Source organism: Protopterus annectens, chromosome 2.part0, assembly GCF_019279795.1.
Source record: "Protopterus annectens isolate FY-2018-M chromosome 2.part0, PAN1.0, whole genome shotgun sequence".
In the NCBI taxonomy this organism is placed as follows: domain Eukaryota; kingdom Metazoa; phylum Chordata; order Ceratodontiformes; family Protopteridae; genus Protopterus; species Protopterus annectens.
The window spans coordinates 1,565,662,995-1,565,681,061 of NC_056728.1; positions in this window are offsets into that span (position 1 = coordinate 1,565,662,995).

Here is an 18,067-nt window from a genome sequence, read left to right on the forward strand (position 1 = left end):
GACAGAGTCCCTTCATGTTGGCCTGGACTTCAGAGAAGTAGATACCATACAGGAGTGGGCCCAGGACCGAACCCTGTGGGACTCCAGCATGACTTGGCAGTCTGAATTGGAGTCAGCTACTTTCACACTGTGGGCTCTATCTGGGAGCCAGTTTGCAACCCACCTAGCGATATAGGGGTTGATGCCTAGCTTAATAAGTTTTTCTGTGATTCCTGAGTGGGGAATGGTATCAAAGGCCTTGGCCAGATCAAGGTAGGCTGTATGAACCACCTTGCCTTCATCCACAGCTCTGGTGATTGACTCAAAGAAGTCAACCAATCTGAGCAGGCATGATCTACCCTTCACAAAACCAAACTGTGTAGGATCCCCTATATCCTTGTTTATTAAGTCCATGATGATGCATTCCATAGCTTTGCATATCAGATTCGTCAGGCTAATTGGGCGATAATTCCCGGGATCTGTAGTCGCTCCTCCTTTGTGGAGAGGGATAACTGTAGCAGTGTGACATTCAGTAGGGACAAAGCCTGAGGTGAGGTTGTGATTGAGCAGGGCACACAGGTGAGGTGCCAGTTCACTCTGTAGTTCATGTAGAACACAGCCAGGGATATTGTCAGGTCCCATAGAAGCTGTATTCTTGTCCTTGGACAGTGCTGTTTTAACCTGTGCAGCAGTAATACTGGGTGCTTGTCAATCAACTGGTATTGTGATTGGTCCTTTGGGGGGTGGGGGGCAAAGTTAGTACTGAATCTGTCAGCCAGCATATTGTCAATATCTGTTGGCTCGGTATAGGAGCTACAATTGTGCAGCAGCTCAGAGCAAATCTGGGTATTGCCATGGAGATTCTTTACATAACTATTGAAGGCCTTGTGGGTGTCTTTACTATCTGCTGCAATTCTGTTTTCATAGCTAGCTTTAGAGGATTTGATGAGGGATCTCAACCTTTTGTTGAGGCTGATAAGGGAGTTTTTTCAGTCTTGGGACTTTGCCTTATTCCACAGCAGTTTCCTCCTTCTGTTGTAGAGTTTGTTTATGGCAGGGGACCACCAGATTGGCTTCCTTTTTTTTGAGGAGAGTGTCTTAGTTCTTTTGGGTATGGCAAAATCCATGCATTTGTGTACGTGTTCGTACAGTGCATTGGTGTATGATTCGGTGGTCATGCAACTATTCTCCATTTGCATGGGTGCCGTGAAGTTAGCCACCTCTGTTTTTAGGAGCCCAAAGTTAGCTTTGGAGACATTTTTCATGGTGGTTACCTTTGTGGGGGGGGGGGGTGATGTGGATTTCCAAGGTGATTAGTTTGTGATCGGATCTAACCAAGGAGGAGTTTACTATTGGTGTAGAGCAACAGTCACCCATGTTACTAATGACCAAGTCATGGATGTTGCTTCCTCTAGTGGGGGTAAGAACAAACTAGTCCAGAGCATTCAAATTAATGAATTCCAGAAAGCATTGGGCAAGTGTATTGGTACATGAGCAGTTTTCCCAATTAATGAAGGGGTATTTGAAATCGCCCAGTATGAGAGTGTTAGATTGGACCCTAATATTTTCCAGGGTTCTTAGGAACGTGGACTGTGAGTCTTGGGACATGATTGGGGACCTATAGCAGGTTACAATCTGAATCGCTGTCTTACGCAGTGTTAGCTGAACCTGAAGTATCTCAGATGCGTTATGTTGGGCTACCAGTCTGGAGGTGTGCATATCCTTTATGAATATGGAAACACACCACCTTTGGAGCTTCGGTCCAAGTTCTGGGGCTGAAAGGTGTGGAATGAGTCATAGCCTGGTAGTGCAGGGGTGCTTTCTGCTGTCTTGAACAAGGTCTCTGTTACAGCTCAAATGGTGATGTTCTCCATTTTAAGGAGTGCTTCGAGTGAGTGCATTTTGAGATTTAGACGTCTAGCATTGAGCAGCATGACTCTCAGGCTGCATTTGTTTGTAGCTGTTATGGTGGTAATTTGTTCTTTGGAACACCACCTAAAAAAGGCACTATAGGGTTGGCAAGAGCCTTGGCCAGTATCCGGAAGCCTAGAGGTGACAGATGCAGGCCATCTCTGGCAAAGCATCGAGGCCTATCCCAGACAGACAGATACTGGATCCCCTTAGAATGACACCAGAAACTTAGCCAATTGTTGAAATCAATCATTTTCTGCTTGTACTTTGGTATCATTTTGGATGATGGTAGGATGCTGCTCAGGGCTAGGGTCAAACCCGTCTGGGCTACATAATCCAAGAGCTCCTCCATGTCTCTTTTCATGTAGTCCAGGGAGGTACGTCTCAGGTCATTCACACCCACATGTGCAATGTCAGGTACATATTTGCACCTGTTGTTGAGGGACCTGAGTGCATGTGTTATGTGGCAGATCCCGGCACCTGACAGGCAGCTGACTGTTACTTTTTCCTTATTCAACCTAGTGAGTGGAACATCAGTGCATCTCACTATTGAGTCTCCCATGACTAGTGTGTTGGGCATGCAGTTTTGCCTTAGGGGCTTTGGTTGAGTGGCACACTGTTTAGGAGAGTTATGTGTCTCACCATTAGTGTTGTGTTGTGGTGGTCGGGTGCATTTCTGCCTTGGAGGTCTCTGCTGTTTGTATAGATTTTTATTGAGAGCTTCCACGAAGGTGTGTGTGTGGTTTGTGTTTTTATGTGAAGGCAGTGCTGGTGTGTGTTCTGGAGGGTTATGTGTTCCATGTGGTGTGGTCCAAGTGTTGACCTTCTCCTCTTGACCAGCTATTCCCATCTTGGCTGGAGAGTGTGTGGCTTCCAATTTGGACATATAAGTGCATCTCTCACAAGTCTAAGTGTTGGGAGGTAAGAGGAGAGGGTTGTCAGTGTGCATAAGGCAGTTGCTACACTGCCTCAGGATACCCAAGTTCACCAGGTTAATAGGATAAAGCACAGGGAACTGACCTTTAGACATGCCTGGAGGGCTGGGCATTAATAAATACTGGAGCTGTTTCCTTGTATAATGTTTAGTGCTGGTAGCACTTTTGTGTGATACAATAATTGCTACAAGAAGTCTGGTAAAGTGCTAAACTAATAAGCTAGTAAAAGTACAGGAGAGGAGAGAACTAGCAGATCTAAGGAAAAATTTGAAGAGCAAACTTTGGCACCACTCAGAAGCTTACAAACAGTCCTGGATACAGTAATTCTGTATCTGGACTAGATTAGTTACAGGAAAGGTGGGAAACAAGTGCAGATGTGAACTTTTAATCCAGAAAGTTGAAAGAGATGGAAAAAACTGCCCAAATGTCCAATGAGCTACTATTTCTGGGGCAGAAACCACTCCTCCTGTGGTAGATAGGCTACCTAGTGCTTACCACTCCTACTGATAAGCTAGAAGGCTTCCCCCCAACACAGAAATGCTTAGGGGGGCTCAGAAGCTTATAAACAATCCTGGATACAGCAAATATGTATCTGGACTAGACTAGTTACAGGAAAAGTGGTAAACAAGTGCAGATGCGGGCTTTTAAACCAGACAGTAGAAAGAGATGGAAAAACTGCCCAAATGTCAATAAACTACAATTTATGAGCCAAAAGCCACTTCTGTTGTGGTAGATAGGCTACCTAGTGCTTACTACTCCCACTGATAAGCTAGAAGGCTTCCCTCCAACACAGAAAGGCTTGGGGGGTGCTCAGAAGCTTACCAACAGTCCTGGATACAGCAAATCTGTATCTGGACTAAACTAGTTACAGGAAAGGCAGTAAACAAGCACAAATGTGGGCTTTTAAACTAGAAAAATGAAAGAGATGGAAAAACTAGCCAAACGGCCAATAAACTACAATTGCTGGGTCAGAAACCACTCCTCTTGTGGTAGGTAGGCTACCTAGTGCTTACCACTCCCACTGATAAGCTAGAAGGCTTCCCCTCCAACACAAAAAGGCTTGGGGGGCTCAGAAGCTTACCAACAGTCCTGGATACAGCAAATCTATATCTGGACTAGATTAGTTACAGGATAGCCAGGAAACAAGCTTAGATTTTTTTTTTCAGAAAGCAGCTAAAACAGCACTAAAAATAAAGCAAATACAGTGATGCGACTATCCTACAGGGGCTCCCAGACTCTTATTTTTCTTTCTCCTCCCTTTCTTTCTAAGCTTTGGTATTTCTCCTATATAGCTTAGGCTACTGCAACTGTGATCTAATGATGAACACAGTACAGTTGTATAAGTAAACATACTATAATAGTAGGTATTCCAGTAGATAATTTTTGCAGTAGCCACACTCTCCCTCCACCCCCCTCTTTTTTTGCTATTTTTAAGCAAGGGTGTAGGATTTTTATTATTAATGTTTCTATCTGGCAAGGCTTTAGCCTAATTCTTCTGAGACACGAAAGCTCAGAAGTTTTGGCACTCGAACCACTGACTTTATACTGCTCTCTTTCAGCTGTACAGAGGCTACAGCATATGGAATGTGCCCTAAAACTTTGGAAGCTGATTGGTCAGTATGATCATAACTCCCATACAGCCAAGGCTACTGCAGCACTTATCTATTCAAACACCTACTGTCATGATAAGTTTACTTGCACAACTGTGCTTACTGTCCCTTACAGTGTACCAAGAAGAAACCCTGTCTTAAGTGTTTTGATAATCACTTCAGCTAACATGAAATATATTCATTTATTTATTTGCTTCATGTTTAACTGAGACAGAGTCAGTTAGCCAAAGGTTTATTTGCATGTTGAAAATTTCCACAATAATTTAGTGAAGTAGCCTATCTTCCTCAACAGCAGACATTTGCAGTATTTAGAGAAAACCTATATGGATGTGGGGGAGGATATGCAACAACTCTAGAAGGTGTGTAGAGACCAGAACTGAACCACAAACTGTAGAGTTAAGAGGCTGCAGCATTAACCAGTACACCACCATGACACACTAATACCCTGTCTGACAGATCCACTAACAACGGAGGTGTCTAAGATTACCTTCACACCTGATGCATTCATACTTAAGAGGATATATACTATAGTATAAACAAAGTAGAAGGGACATGTCCATCTAAGTGCTGTTTACCATTTTCATAAAACAAGAGAATGGAGTGCAGAAATAGATATAGGCCAGAGTACAGAAACTTTTCCCTTATGTTTAAGTGCTATTTTGGGAAGAATGGTGCCTCACTATTGAAGGTTTCTGGATTGCGGTTCCAGATTAAATCCAGAGTTCTATTTACTGTCTCTGCAGAGTTTCGCTTTTCCTCTCAGTGTCGGTATAGTTTTGTTGCATGGTTACTCCAGATTCTTCATAAAGCATGATGGTTAATAGATTCCTAGATTCATACTAGGCTACCTGCCTTTGTGGGCCATTTTAAGCCTAGCCAACTGCCCCATGTGAGAATCAAACCCTGCACCTTGTGTCTGTAGGGTAAATACCTTACTCATTATGCCATCATCCCACCCCTGTGGCTGTTGCTGTTTTAAACTCTTTGTCCACATTGCATTTACCTATGTACTTGTGATTTGAAGGACCTAATTGGTTTTGACCGTTGCTATTTTCTTTGTACCTTAACAAGTTAAGAAACCTCTTCATGTTTAGTCCCTTTCTCTGCATAACATTAGGTAAAGAACTGAAAACATTTAATGTTACTTCACAAGGACACAAAAATATATCATGCAAAGCTATGCTCAGGGCAATAAATTATGCAGCTTCTGCTATATAAATTTGAGAACTGATAAAGGTCTTTAAAGTAACTGGAGACTAATTATTTTGTTTATGGTTAACAAAGGTTTTTGATTTGATATCTTGGGGACAGACAATTAAGCTCTCTATCGATTTATGTATTTACTTATTTGTTTTGATTGGTGGACTGACAAAAGGAATCAGGTTTCAACCATGACCTTGTTAACAAAATAAAGAGAGAAAGTATAGGGAAATAAACAATCATAACAAGTGGATAAGTTTTTAGTTTGCATCATGATTTTAAACAGATAAAAACTGGAATATCAAATTAAGGATAGGCTGTGGCAGTGCTACCACATGTGTATACTGATGGACTTAGTAGTGAGTGTTGTTATAGCTAGGCCGTGGCAGTGCTACCACATATGTACACTGAGAGAAATAGGAGTAAGTGCTGTTATAGCTAGACCGTGGCAGTGCTACCACATGTATATACTGAGGGAATTAGGAGTAAGTGTTGTTTTAGCTAGGCTGTAGCAGTGTGTGTGTGTGTGTGTGTGTGTGTGTGTGTGTGTGTGTGTGTGTGTGTGTGTGTGTGTGTGTGTGTGTGTGTGTGTGTGTGTGTGTGTGTGTATGTATAGGTCTACTTCAATTCACTGAAAACTCATTTCACTGAATTTCAAAACACTCACACCAAATTGCTGAAAGCTCAAATCACTGAAAACTCATTTCACTGAATCACATTTCACTGAATGTAAGTACTGCTGGGCAAATAAAACATACATGCCCTTTTCCCCACTGAAGTGCAATCCTGGAGTTAGTATATAAAGTTGGTGGGCTGGGGGGCACACCCCCTGGGGGTTGTGGGGGGCACAGCCACCTACTTAGTTTTATATTTATGAATCTCATTTCACTGAAAGCTAACAATATAAAACCAAAAGTAGGTGGGGGCTACTGCCCCCCAGACCCCCCAATGTGGGGGGTATGTGCCCCTCAAACCCCCCTAACTATATATACTAACTCCAGTGATTTGAGATTTCAGTGATTTTTAGAGTGTGAATTGAAATTCAGTGAAATTTATTTATTTATTTATTTTATTTAACATTTGTTGACCGGGAAAGTCCGACTAGGTTCCACAGATCCTGTTTTCAGCATAGGCCCGGGGAGAAATGCTCCAGACGCATGTCTTTAGAATGTGGGAGGAAACCGGAGTACCCGGAGGAAACCCACGTGAACGCAGGGAGAACATGCAAACTCCACACAGAAGGCACCCCGGCCGAGAATCGAACCAGAGAACCTCTTGCTGTGAGGCGACAGCATTAACCGCTGCACCACTGCGCCGCCCAATAATAAGTTTTCACTGAATCAAAGTAGACCCATATACGGAAAACGAAGACCAAACGACCGACAGGTAAGTTTACCGACAGGGTGATTTGCCGACAGCGGGAAGACCGACAAGGGTAATGTGCGATCGCGACTCGGTAAGTGTGCGACAGTGACGGCGTTAGGAGCGGTGAGGTAAGTGTGCGATGTTGTGGGATTTCGGGTTAGGCTGTGGGAAAGGTGAGTGTGTGTTAGTGTCGGAGTTAGGGTTCGTGTAAGGTAAGTGTGTGATAGTGAGGGACTGTAGTTTAGGGCCGGGTTAAGTGAGTTAGGTTTAGGGTGCAGGTAGGTGAAGTGTGCGATAGTGTCGGACCTTGGGCTAGGGGTGGGTTAAGTGAGTTAGGGTTAGGGTGCAGGTAGGTGAAGTGTGCGATAGTGTCGGACCTTGGGCTAGGGGTGGGTTAAGTGAGTTAGGGTTAGGGTGCAGGTAGGTGAAGTGTGCGATAGTGTCGGACCTTAGGGTTAGGGTTTGGGTTAGGGCTAGTGGGTATGTTATGTAGTGTGATGTGTTGTTTACGTTCGGTGTGTCGGTGTTATGGTGTTCGGTGTTTTGCTTTGTCGGTTTTGTGTGTTGTCAGTTATCTGGCGTCGGTGATTTTTGTGTCAGCGAAGTAGCGTTTCGGTCTTTCAAAGTAGACCCATGTATATATATATATATATATTTATTTATATATATATATATATATATATATATATATATATATATATATATATATATATATATATATATATATACACACACACACACACTTTTCCTTTCCATTGTCTGTCAACCACCATCTTTCATTTTCCAAGGCTGTCACTTAGGCAGATGTCATCTCACTATTTTCTCTGGTCCTGATGCATTTCCAGCAGTGCCGCCCCACTGGGGCATTTCTACTTCCACAGATGCAATAACTTCATTTACAAGACCATTTGTTCAATCCACATCCAGTTCTTGTACATGTTACCTGTACATATCTGGTCAGATGTGGTACAATACAACATCCGTAGCAGATCATACCCTCTTCGGGATGGTGAAGCAGGCAATGACTATGTCATGCTACGTTCACCAATCATTTCCTTGCTTGACCAGACCACTGATCAAACCAGGTTACTTCATAGACAGGGTTTCATCCCTGGATGCCAGGGAGCTAGAAAGGACCTTGTTTTGTTTTACTCACTGCTGTGTTCAGACTAAAACTATACAGAGAAAAACTCATCAAAACATTTTAATGCAATTTAATTTAATTTGAGGTAGGGATTTAAAAGCTGCAACTTATTTTACTTGCAAACACTATGACCATGTGTTTTACAAGAGATGTGCCTAATATTTGAAGCTCAGTTTTCTTTCTACCATTAGCATTTTCTCTATTTAAAACTCTCACCACAAGACAGTGGAGTTACTCAAGAAAATTGTGCTTTTAATATGCAGTGTTTGCCAAGGAACTGATGTATGCTTAACCTTGAAATTTGCTGCATTATGTATAAAGAGTTATCTGTTAACGGGAGTGCGTTTGTTATATCTGCAAGTTATTCTACACAGCAGTTTGAAACTGTGAATGGGAAATTTCACAAGTTTTTACCTCACTTATAAATTACATTATAATGGTCTCAGTCATACTGAAGCTTAATCCATTGGGAATTTTTGGATAGCCTCCGTAGCCACTTCCTTCATAAATTTATGGCTCTTGCATTTGTTGACTGTGTAAGTAGACTGGTCTGTGGCCCTTAGTTTAGGCTACTCCAGCAAAGAAAGATCTGATGGATAGGTCGATAATTTAATTTAGGCAATTAACCACCTGTTTCTGGGAAGTAGGAAGAAACCAGACTCGGAGAAAATGCTCACAGACATGAGAGAGAGAGAGAGAGAGAGAGAGTGAGAACATGCAAAGCATCATACACTTACCAGAGGTCAGAAGTGAAACCTGGAGCTGTCAGACAAAGGCCTTACCACTGAGTGAGTCTCCTTCCCTACCAACACAGCTTTACCAACCCACTTTCTAAGTTGCACCAAAGTCACTTCTTGCTTGGCAACATGCAACTCAAAATGGAAAGATGTCAATGTTTGACCAAATAAGTCCACCATAGGTCAGCTTGTGGTTTACTATTTCAGAAGTAAACTTTACGGGAGCTTGCAGGATAAATGTATATGCAAGTAAGTATGTAGTATAATCAGCTATGAGAATACTGGTAAAACTCTTATACTTGAGTTTTTCTCTGTATAGTTTTAGTCTGAACACAGCAGTGAGTAAATGTATTTAATAATTAAGCTCTCTTCCAGATTACTTGATTAACACAGGAGCAAGCCCAAGATGTAATAAGCAGAGATAACTGATTAAACATTTTACTATTTCTGACTGAGATGATGAGGGGTAATATTAGTACTTTTGTATTATGAGTAAAAAAGTATGTAAAAACGTATATTAGCAGAAGAACTGTACAGTCTTACTGCTGCACACAGATAACAAAAATCAGTCCTACCTGCTTCACAGATTTACAAGCAACAAACTACAGAGAAATGCATGATCTGTAGTGCTTAAGGAAGCTGATTGCATGAGATAATTGTGAACAGCTGAAATGGATTGCTACATTTTGTACATATGAGCGATTCTGTGACCATGCTATGAAGGAACTGCATGATTTTAGAGGGGAACTAAATGTGCAATACAGCAATAGCAGGTTATGTAGATCTTTAATGACATCATGTTCATCACCATATTTATGTATTCATGTCCCTGAAGGATAACTTCATTTACACAATTACAAAATAAATAAAATTAGTGGCAAGTTACTATTGATTCTAGAGATTATTTAAAATGTAATGCAATAAATGCAAGGACTTGCAAAATTATGCCAGCATACCAGATGACTGAGTCCATAAATGATGGTGACAGTCTGTCAAATTTAACATCAGCGGACATTCATCAAGCCACATTAACGACTGTTAAGAATTAGGACAGGTTAGTGAGCGTGTTAATTAAACAACAATTAGTGATGGGGTGTTGGTTGTCTGCCATTTACCAATGAAAGAAGCAATTAGACTACAAGGGTGAAGCCAGATATGTCTAATGGAAGAACAAATGGATAAATATTGCAGAACTATTCCACTGCCACTGACTATTGCCATTACAACTTAGCTCAAGTTTTAAACAAGAGATTACTAACTTATAGTGATTTGCATATATTTTGTCGAGGAATTCTTGTCAGACAATAATACCTCCATTTTGTAAGTTATATATTTATTTTGATTTGCTTAGTTTGCGATCAGTTGACTATATTTATTTGTTTTCAATGTGCTATTTTTATATTTATTACTTGAAATTAGTATTTTCATTTCATTTCTTAAGTTAGGAATATTACTCAGTTTTCAACATGCCCAAATGTGTACATGGTGTGTGTGTGTGTGTGTGTGTGTGTGTGTGTGTGTGTGTGTGTGTGTGTGTGTGTGTGTGTGTGTGTGTTCATGGTGTGTGTGTGTGTGTGTGTGTGTGTGTGTGTGTGTGTGTGTGTGTGTGTGTGTGTTCATGGTGTGTTCATGGTGTGTGTGTGTGTGTGTGTGTGTGTGTGTGTGTGTGTGTGTGTGTGTGTGTGTGTATACGCGCGAGTGTGTGTGTATGTATGTGTGTGTGTGTGTGTGTCTGTGTGTGTCTGTGTTTTATGTGTTGGCCTTGCACCTTGTCCAGCATTAATTTCTTTGCTGCTTGCCCAGTGAGTACTAGGATACACTCTAGCACCCATTAATTCCCGACCTGGATTAAGTAAGTAATCAGAGAATTAATTCCTTTATTTTATTTTTCTGATTACTTGTGAAACTGTGTTGCTGGGTCCATAGTAAACCAAGAGAAGAGTAATCCTTTTAAACATTGTAAAGAGAAGTAGCCTTTTCAAGACTGTTGTCTTGCTTCCTGTTTCATTTGTTTACCAGGCAAGTCTGACTTGGAACAAAGCCAATTTTCAGCAGATGCCCAAGGCAAATAGCTCCAGCCACGTCTTTGCAATGTGTGAGGAAACCAGAGCACCCAGAGGGAACCCACACGGACACAGGGAGGACATGCAGACTCCGCACAGAAGGCACTCCAGCCGAGAAACAAACCAGAGAGCATCTTGCTGTGAGGTGACAATGCAACTGCTGCACCACTGCACTGTCCAAATCTATAATAATCTTTAATATCTTACATACATACAGCAACAGTGGTCCCACTCCACAAAGGACGTGCTTCTACGGACCCTGGAAATTACCGCCCCATAAGCTTGACGAGCCTGGTCTGCAAAGTTATGGAAAGGATCATTATGGAACTCATAAACAAAGACATTGGGGACCTACAGACATTGGATCCTACCCAATTCGGCTTTGTCAAAGGCAGATCCTGCCTTTTGAACCTAGTCGACTTTTTTGAAACAGTCACTAAGGCCATTGATGAGGGTAAAGCAGTTCACACAGCCTACCTTGACCTTGCAAAAGCCTTCGACACAATACCCCACACGGGCATCATTGACAAACTCACCAGCTTAAATGTAAACCCATATGTCACAAGATGGGTTGCAAACTGGCTCAAGGACAGAACCCACAAGGTCAGAATTGCTGGAGCCATGTCAGACTCTAAGCCAGTCACAAGCGGTGTCCCACAGTGCTCAGTCCTGGGACCCCTCTTGTTTGGCATTTATTTTTCCGAGGTGCAAGCAAACATAGGAGGATTGTGGCTGACAAAGTTCGCAGATGACTGTAAACTGGGCACCATAATTGATACTCCAGTGGACACAAGCATCCTTCAGAAAGGCCTCATAGAAACGGATAATTGGTTCCAGAGCCATGGCCTTAAACTGAACGCCAAAAAATTTATAGTCATACCCTTTGGGAAAAACAAGGTACCCACAAATTACCACATAGGTGGTAATCCATTAAGTACGGAAGAGGTAATCAGGGACCTAGGGACCCAAGTCGACAGTAACCTCTCATTTGACACTCACATTGCCAAGGTGGTTAGGAAGACCTTCTATATTGCTCACCTTATCATGAAGGGATTCACATCTAGATCAAGAGAGGTCATTGTGCCCCTGTACTCTTCTCTTATCAGGCCCATGATTGAGTACAATGCCCCATTTGGGATGTATCTTACCCGACACCTGCAGCAGTTAGAAAGACCCCAAAAGTTCCTCACCAAGAGGATAAAGGGTCTCAAACATATGTCATATGCTGCCCGGCTGAAGAAACTCCAGCTCTATTCAGTCGCATACCGCCTACTCAGAGGTGATCTATGCCTGACGTACAAGGCCATGTCCAATCCGGAATTAATGGACATGCTCCACCTCAGAAAATCCAAATCCATCAAAGCCATGAGAGCAAGAGATTTGAACCTCAACACAGAAATAAATAGGACGTGCTGGAGGGACAGATTCATAACCCAGAGGCTCCCTATACTCTGGAACAGAATCCCAGTCCATGTTAGGCAGAGCCCCTCACTAACTCTCTTCAAGAGAAATCTTGACGAGTGGATGAGAGATCGTAGGTTTACCCTGGGGGTCATCTCTGTGTCACTACTAGACAGAGGTACAGTAAACTAAACCCTAAATGGGCATAGTATTCTCATCCCAAGGGGTGGCGAAAGCCACACACACTCTGGCTAGGCTTATAAATGCCCTAGGGCAGATAGCCTAGTATGAACCTATGAACCTATGAACCTATGAACATACTTTTAAACTGTGTAAGTATTTTAAGTGTGCGATTGTGTGGTTGTTAGGATTAGGGCGTGGGTTAGGTGAGTTAGGGTTAGGGCGCAGGTTAGGTGAATTAGAGTAAGGGGCGGGTTAAGTGAGTTAGGGTTAGGGCGTGGGTTAGGTGAGTGTGCGATAGTGACAGACCTTAGGGTTATGGTTTGGGTTAAGGTAAGTGGATAGATAGTAGTGTCTGTATAGTTTAGTGTAGGGTTAGTTGCAGGATTATAAGTGTATGTGTGTGTATTGATGTTTTTTAGGTGTGCTTGCATTGTGTATGTGTGTTTCGGAATAGCAAATTTTTTCCTTGGGAAAAAATTCACTGTTCTGAATGTTCGATATTATGTGGCTTAGATATTTTAGGTTAGATGAAATAGGGTTCGCTATTTTCATCTTTCGATAACGTGATATAAACGCCATGTTGTCCCACATACCTACACCACTCCTATTTTCTATTTATATTATTTTGTTTACCATAACTAATTTGAAGTTTATTGTTTTTGGACCTCTGACTTAGCTGCTTCATCATACTTCTGAATATGACTGCAGTTTTCCAATTCCATCTAGTTCAATGGCAAACATAAATTAACTATCTAAGGACTGTAGGCCCCTATTCAAAACGTTACATTTAAATTTCCCTACAAAGGTCTATACTTTAGTGGGAAAGTATCAGTCTCCAAAGTTAGATAACATTTTCATAGCACAAAATAAACAAATAAATACACGCATACAACATATGCGCACACACACACACACTTGCAAATACATACATCCACAAGCACACACACACACACACACACACACACACACACACACACACACACACACACACACTTGCAGATTTTGACAATGACACAAAAGTGGAGGTAGTAACAGTCAAAACCAGGTAATGTTGCCAAATTCATAGATCAGGTAAGTTCAAAGAGTGAAAAAATGTATTAATGCTCACAACTGAGGAAAGGGAGCATGCCAGGTGTGAAACGGAAGTTCCGGCTATCATAAATGTTGTGCTACCTTGTAGTTGGTATATACACACACACACACACACACACACACACACACACACACACACACACACATATATATATATATATATATATATATATATATATATATATATATATATATATATATATACATCCAGGGTGATGTGGAGGTTCTTGCCACCCTGCATAAAAAAAAGATTTCCTCCAATGATCACTGTTTTGGGGAACAGTTTTTGAATTTTTTACTATTCTCCAGAACTAATATCAACAACTCGATGTATCCCAAGGAAAACAGTGGCTTGCAGACAAACCTCTAACATGACACTGAGTATTACTGATGGCCAAATAAAACAGTTACAAGACTGGAACCATGTATACCATAAATTAGAAATGTGATGAGGTGTCTGAACACCTTTCTCAAGTAAACAAGATAGACAACAACATGATGGTAACAGCACTGATAGAAGTTCCACGGTGGGTACCTTTAACTCGTTGATAAAGAATTCACTCCTTGTTTTTTTTTTTTTTTTTTTTTTACAGAAACAGTGTCAAAACTAGTGAGTACCAGAACAGCAGAGCGCCAAATATTACAGGCCAGGTGACCATTAGGAGCAGATGGGTCAAAGCAGACACCATGAAAAAATATTCTTCAAATAAAAGTGAATGAAGTGAAAGACTGTGAAGATTGGAGGAAGATGGGCGAAGGCTGCCAGCCTAGTCAAATAGAATTTGATACATAATTCTATCAACTGTATAAATAAATGTAAAATACAGGCTTGTGTTTTTTAAATGAAAGAAAACACTTGTAAAATGTGAACTTCAAGATTGTTGCAACATTGCCATCTGCCGTAAGGAAAACCAAGCCAAGCATTTCAAATGTGTCTTTAGAAGTTGAAAAGATCTTATGAATCTCTTTGATATTTTACAAGTCGACTCCACTGAGTCTGGATGAAGGTTTCATGCCCATTGCTTTAAGGTTAAAGTTAAGGGCCATAATTTACATATGAAAGTTGTTTTATTGCTCTGATTTCTTCTAGAGTGTATATGTGAAATGCCTAGTATTGTTGTAGTTTCCTGAGCAGGTGTTAGCTTGCTAAATAATGCAGTTTGTGGCCTGAGAAAATCTAAATGCCAAAATGATGTAATTTGGGAGGGCCTCAGCAGACCTGTTGGTTAGTGTTTAAAAACTATTGTTCAGTGAGAGACTGCAAGCATTTTTGATCTTGGACATCTAACCCAGCACTGCTTGCTCTTTATGTATGTAAGTAAGATAATAGCACTGTGATTTCTCTTAGGAATAGCTAAAGATTAGAAAGTTAGATTAAACGTTTTTCTTTGACATCAGACCTGTCCTACTGTATGATTTTAAGTTTCTGTGTGATCTCTGAACTCTTAGATATCTCTGTGGTGTGGTAGTTTTGTCTTGTGTTTTAATTATTTATTATTAAATATTTTAAAACCTTTACATGTGGCTGGTTTTTGTATAGAGAAGTAGGTTCTAGAATACATTGCATATTTATAGAGGTTACTGTAATAGGCCACTCTAATCAGCCTTAGTCTGTATAGTCACATTACCAATTGGATAATAATATTGCACAGTAATAATTGGACACCCTTTTAAGTGCCTTTTAGTAGCTGATAATTATTGGCTGGGTGGTGGCAGGAATTACTACCATATGGTCTGGGTAATAGGGGCACAGCTGGAGAACCTGTGCCAGCCTTTTCCCAGGAGGGTCTCTGTGGTTGTATAACCTCTTGTCAAGGTGTGTGTGTGTTATGTCAGCTACTTGGGCAGGGACATGAAGCACTGGTTGGACAGAGAGAGTACTGGAGGTTTTAGCTTGCCCAGCTAGGCTGAGACCTGGACCCTATAGCTGTGCCAGTGGGGAGTCTTATTGGGGACCTGGAGAGCAAGGGAGCAACCAGCCCCAGACTGACTGTGATCTCTGTGTGCACTTAAGGGAAATTGTACTTTACTGTGTGTATTAGTTATCCTTTCCTCTTTTAGGAGACGTCCTCCCTGATGTTGATGGTGAGGATTGAGGCTCCTTATTGCTGGGCCAGGGCAAGGTCATCACATATTGGTGTATTGATGTTTTTTAGGTGTGCTTGTGTTGTGTGTATGTGTTTCAGAATAGTGAATTTTTTCCTTGGGAAAAAATTTGCTGTTCTGAATGTTCGATATTATGTGGTTTACATATTTTAGGTTCGATGAAATAGCGTTCGCTATTTTCATCTTTCGATAACGTGATATAAACGCCATCTTGTCCCACATACCTACACCACTCCTATTTTCTATTTATATTATTTTGTTTACCATAACTAATTTGAAGTTTATTGTTTTCGGCCCCCTGACTTAGCTGCTTCATCATACTTCTGAATATGACTGCAGTTTTCCAATTCCATCTAGTTCAATGGCAAACATAAATTAACCATCTAAGGACTGTAGGCCCCTATTCAAAATGTCACATTTAAATTTCCCTACAAAGGTCAATACTTTACTGGGAAAGTATCAGTCTCCAAAGTTAGATAACATTTTCATAACACAAAATAAACAAATAAATGCACGCATACAACATATGCTCATGCACATACCCACACACACACTTGCAAATACATACATCCACAAGCACACGCACACAGACACACACGTGCACTCACACACACACACACACACACACACACACACACACACACACACACACACACACACACACAAAATCACACACAAACACACACACACACACACACACACACACACACACACACACACTTGCAGATTTTGACAATGACACAAAAGTGGAGGTAGTAACAGTCAAAACCAGGTAATATTGCCAAATACATAGATCAGGTAAGTTCACAGAGTGAAAAAATGTATTAATGCTCACAACTGAGGAAAGGGAGCATGTCAGGTGTGAAATGGAAGTTCATAGGTTCATACACACACAAAATCACACACAAACACACACACACACACACACACACACACACACACACACACACTTGCAGATTTTGACAATGACACAAAAGTGGAGGTAGTAACAGTCAAAACCAGGTAATATTGCCAAATACATAGATCAGGTAAGTTCACAGAGTGAAAAATGTATTAATGCTCACAACTGAGGAAAGGGAGCATGCCAGGTGTGAAATGGAAGTTCATAGGTTCATAGATTACTGCTAGGCTAATTGCCCTTGTGGGCCATTTTAAGCCTAGCCAATTACCCCATGTGAGAATCAAACCCTGCACCTTGTGCGTGGAAGGTAACCTCCTTAACCATTATGCCACCATCCCACCCTCTGGCTATCATAAATGTTGTGCTACCTTGTAGCTGGTATATATACACACATACACACACACACACACACACACACACACACACACATATATATATATATATATATATATATGTATATATATATACGTCCAGGGTGATGTGGAGGTTCTTGCCACCCTGCATAAAAAAAAATATTTCCTCCAATGATCACTGTTTTGGGGAATAGTTTTTGAATTTTTTACTATTCGCCAGAACTAATATCAACAACTCGATGTATCCCAAGGAAAACAGTGGCTTGCAGACAAACCTCTACCATGACACTGAGTATTACTGATGGTCAAATAAAACAGTTACAAGACTGGAACCATGTATACCATAAATTAGAAATGTGCTGAGGTGTCTGAACACCTTTCTCAAGAAAACACGATAGACAACAACATGATGGTAACAGTACTGACAGAAGTTCCACGGTGGGTACCTTTAACTCATTGATAAAGAATTCACTCCTTGTTTTTTTTTTTTTTTGTTTACAGAAACAGTGTCAAAACTAGTGAGTACCAGAACACTCTCAGAGCTCCAAATATTACAGGCCAGATGACCATTAGGAGCAGATGGGTGAAAGCAGACACCATGAAAAAATATTCTTCAAATAAAAGTGAATGAAGTGACAGATTGTGAAGATTGGAGGAAGATGGGCTAAGGCTGCCAGCCTAATCAAATATAATTTGATACATAATTCTATCAACTGTATAAATAAATGTAAAATACAGGCTTGTGTTTTATAAATGAAAGAAAACACTTGTAAAATGTGAACTTCAAGATTGTTGCAACATTGCCATCTGCTGTAAGGAAAACCAAGCCAAGCATTTCAAATGTGCCTTTAGAAGTTGAAAAGATCTTATGAATCTCTTTGATGTTTTACAATTCGGCTCCACTGAGTCTGAATGAAGGTTTCATGCCCATTGTTTTAAGGTTAAAGTTAAGGGCCAGAATTTAAATGTGGAAGGTGCTTTATCACTCTGGTTTCTGCTAGAGTGTATATGTGAAATGCCTAGTATTGTAGTTTCCTGAGCAGGTGTTAGCTTGCTAAATAATGCAGTTTGTGGCCTGAGAAAACCT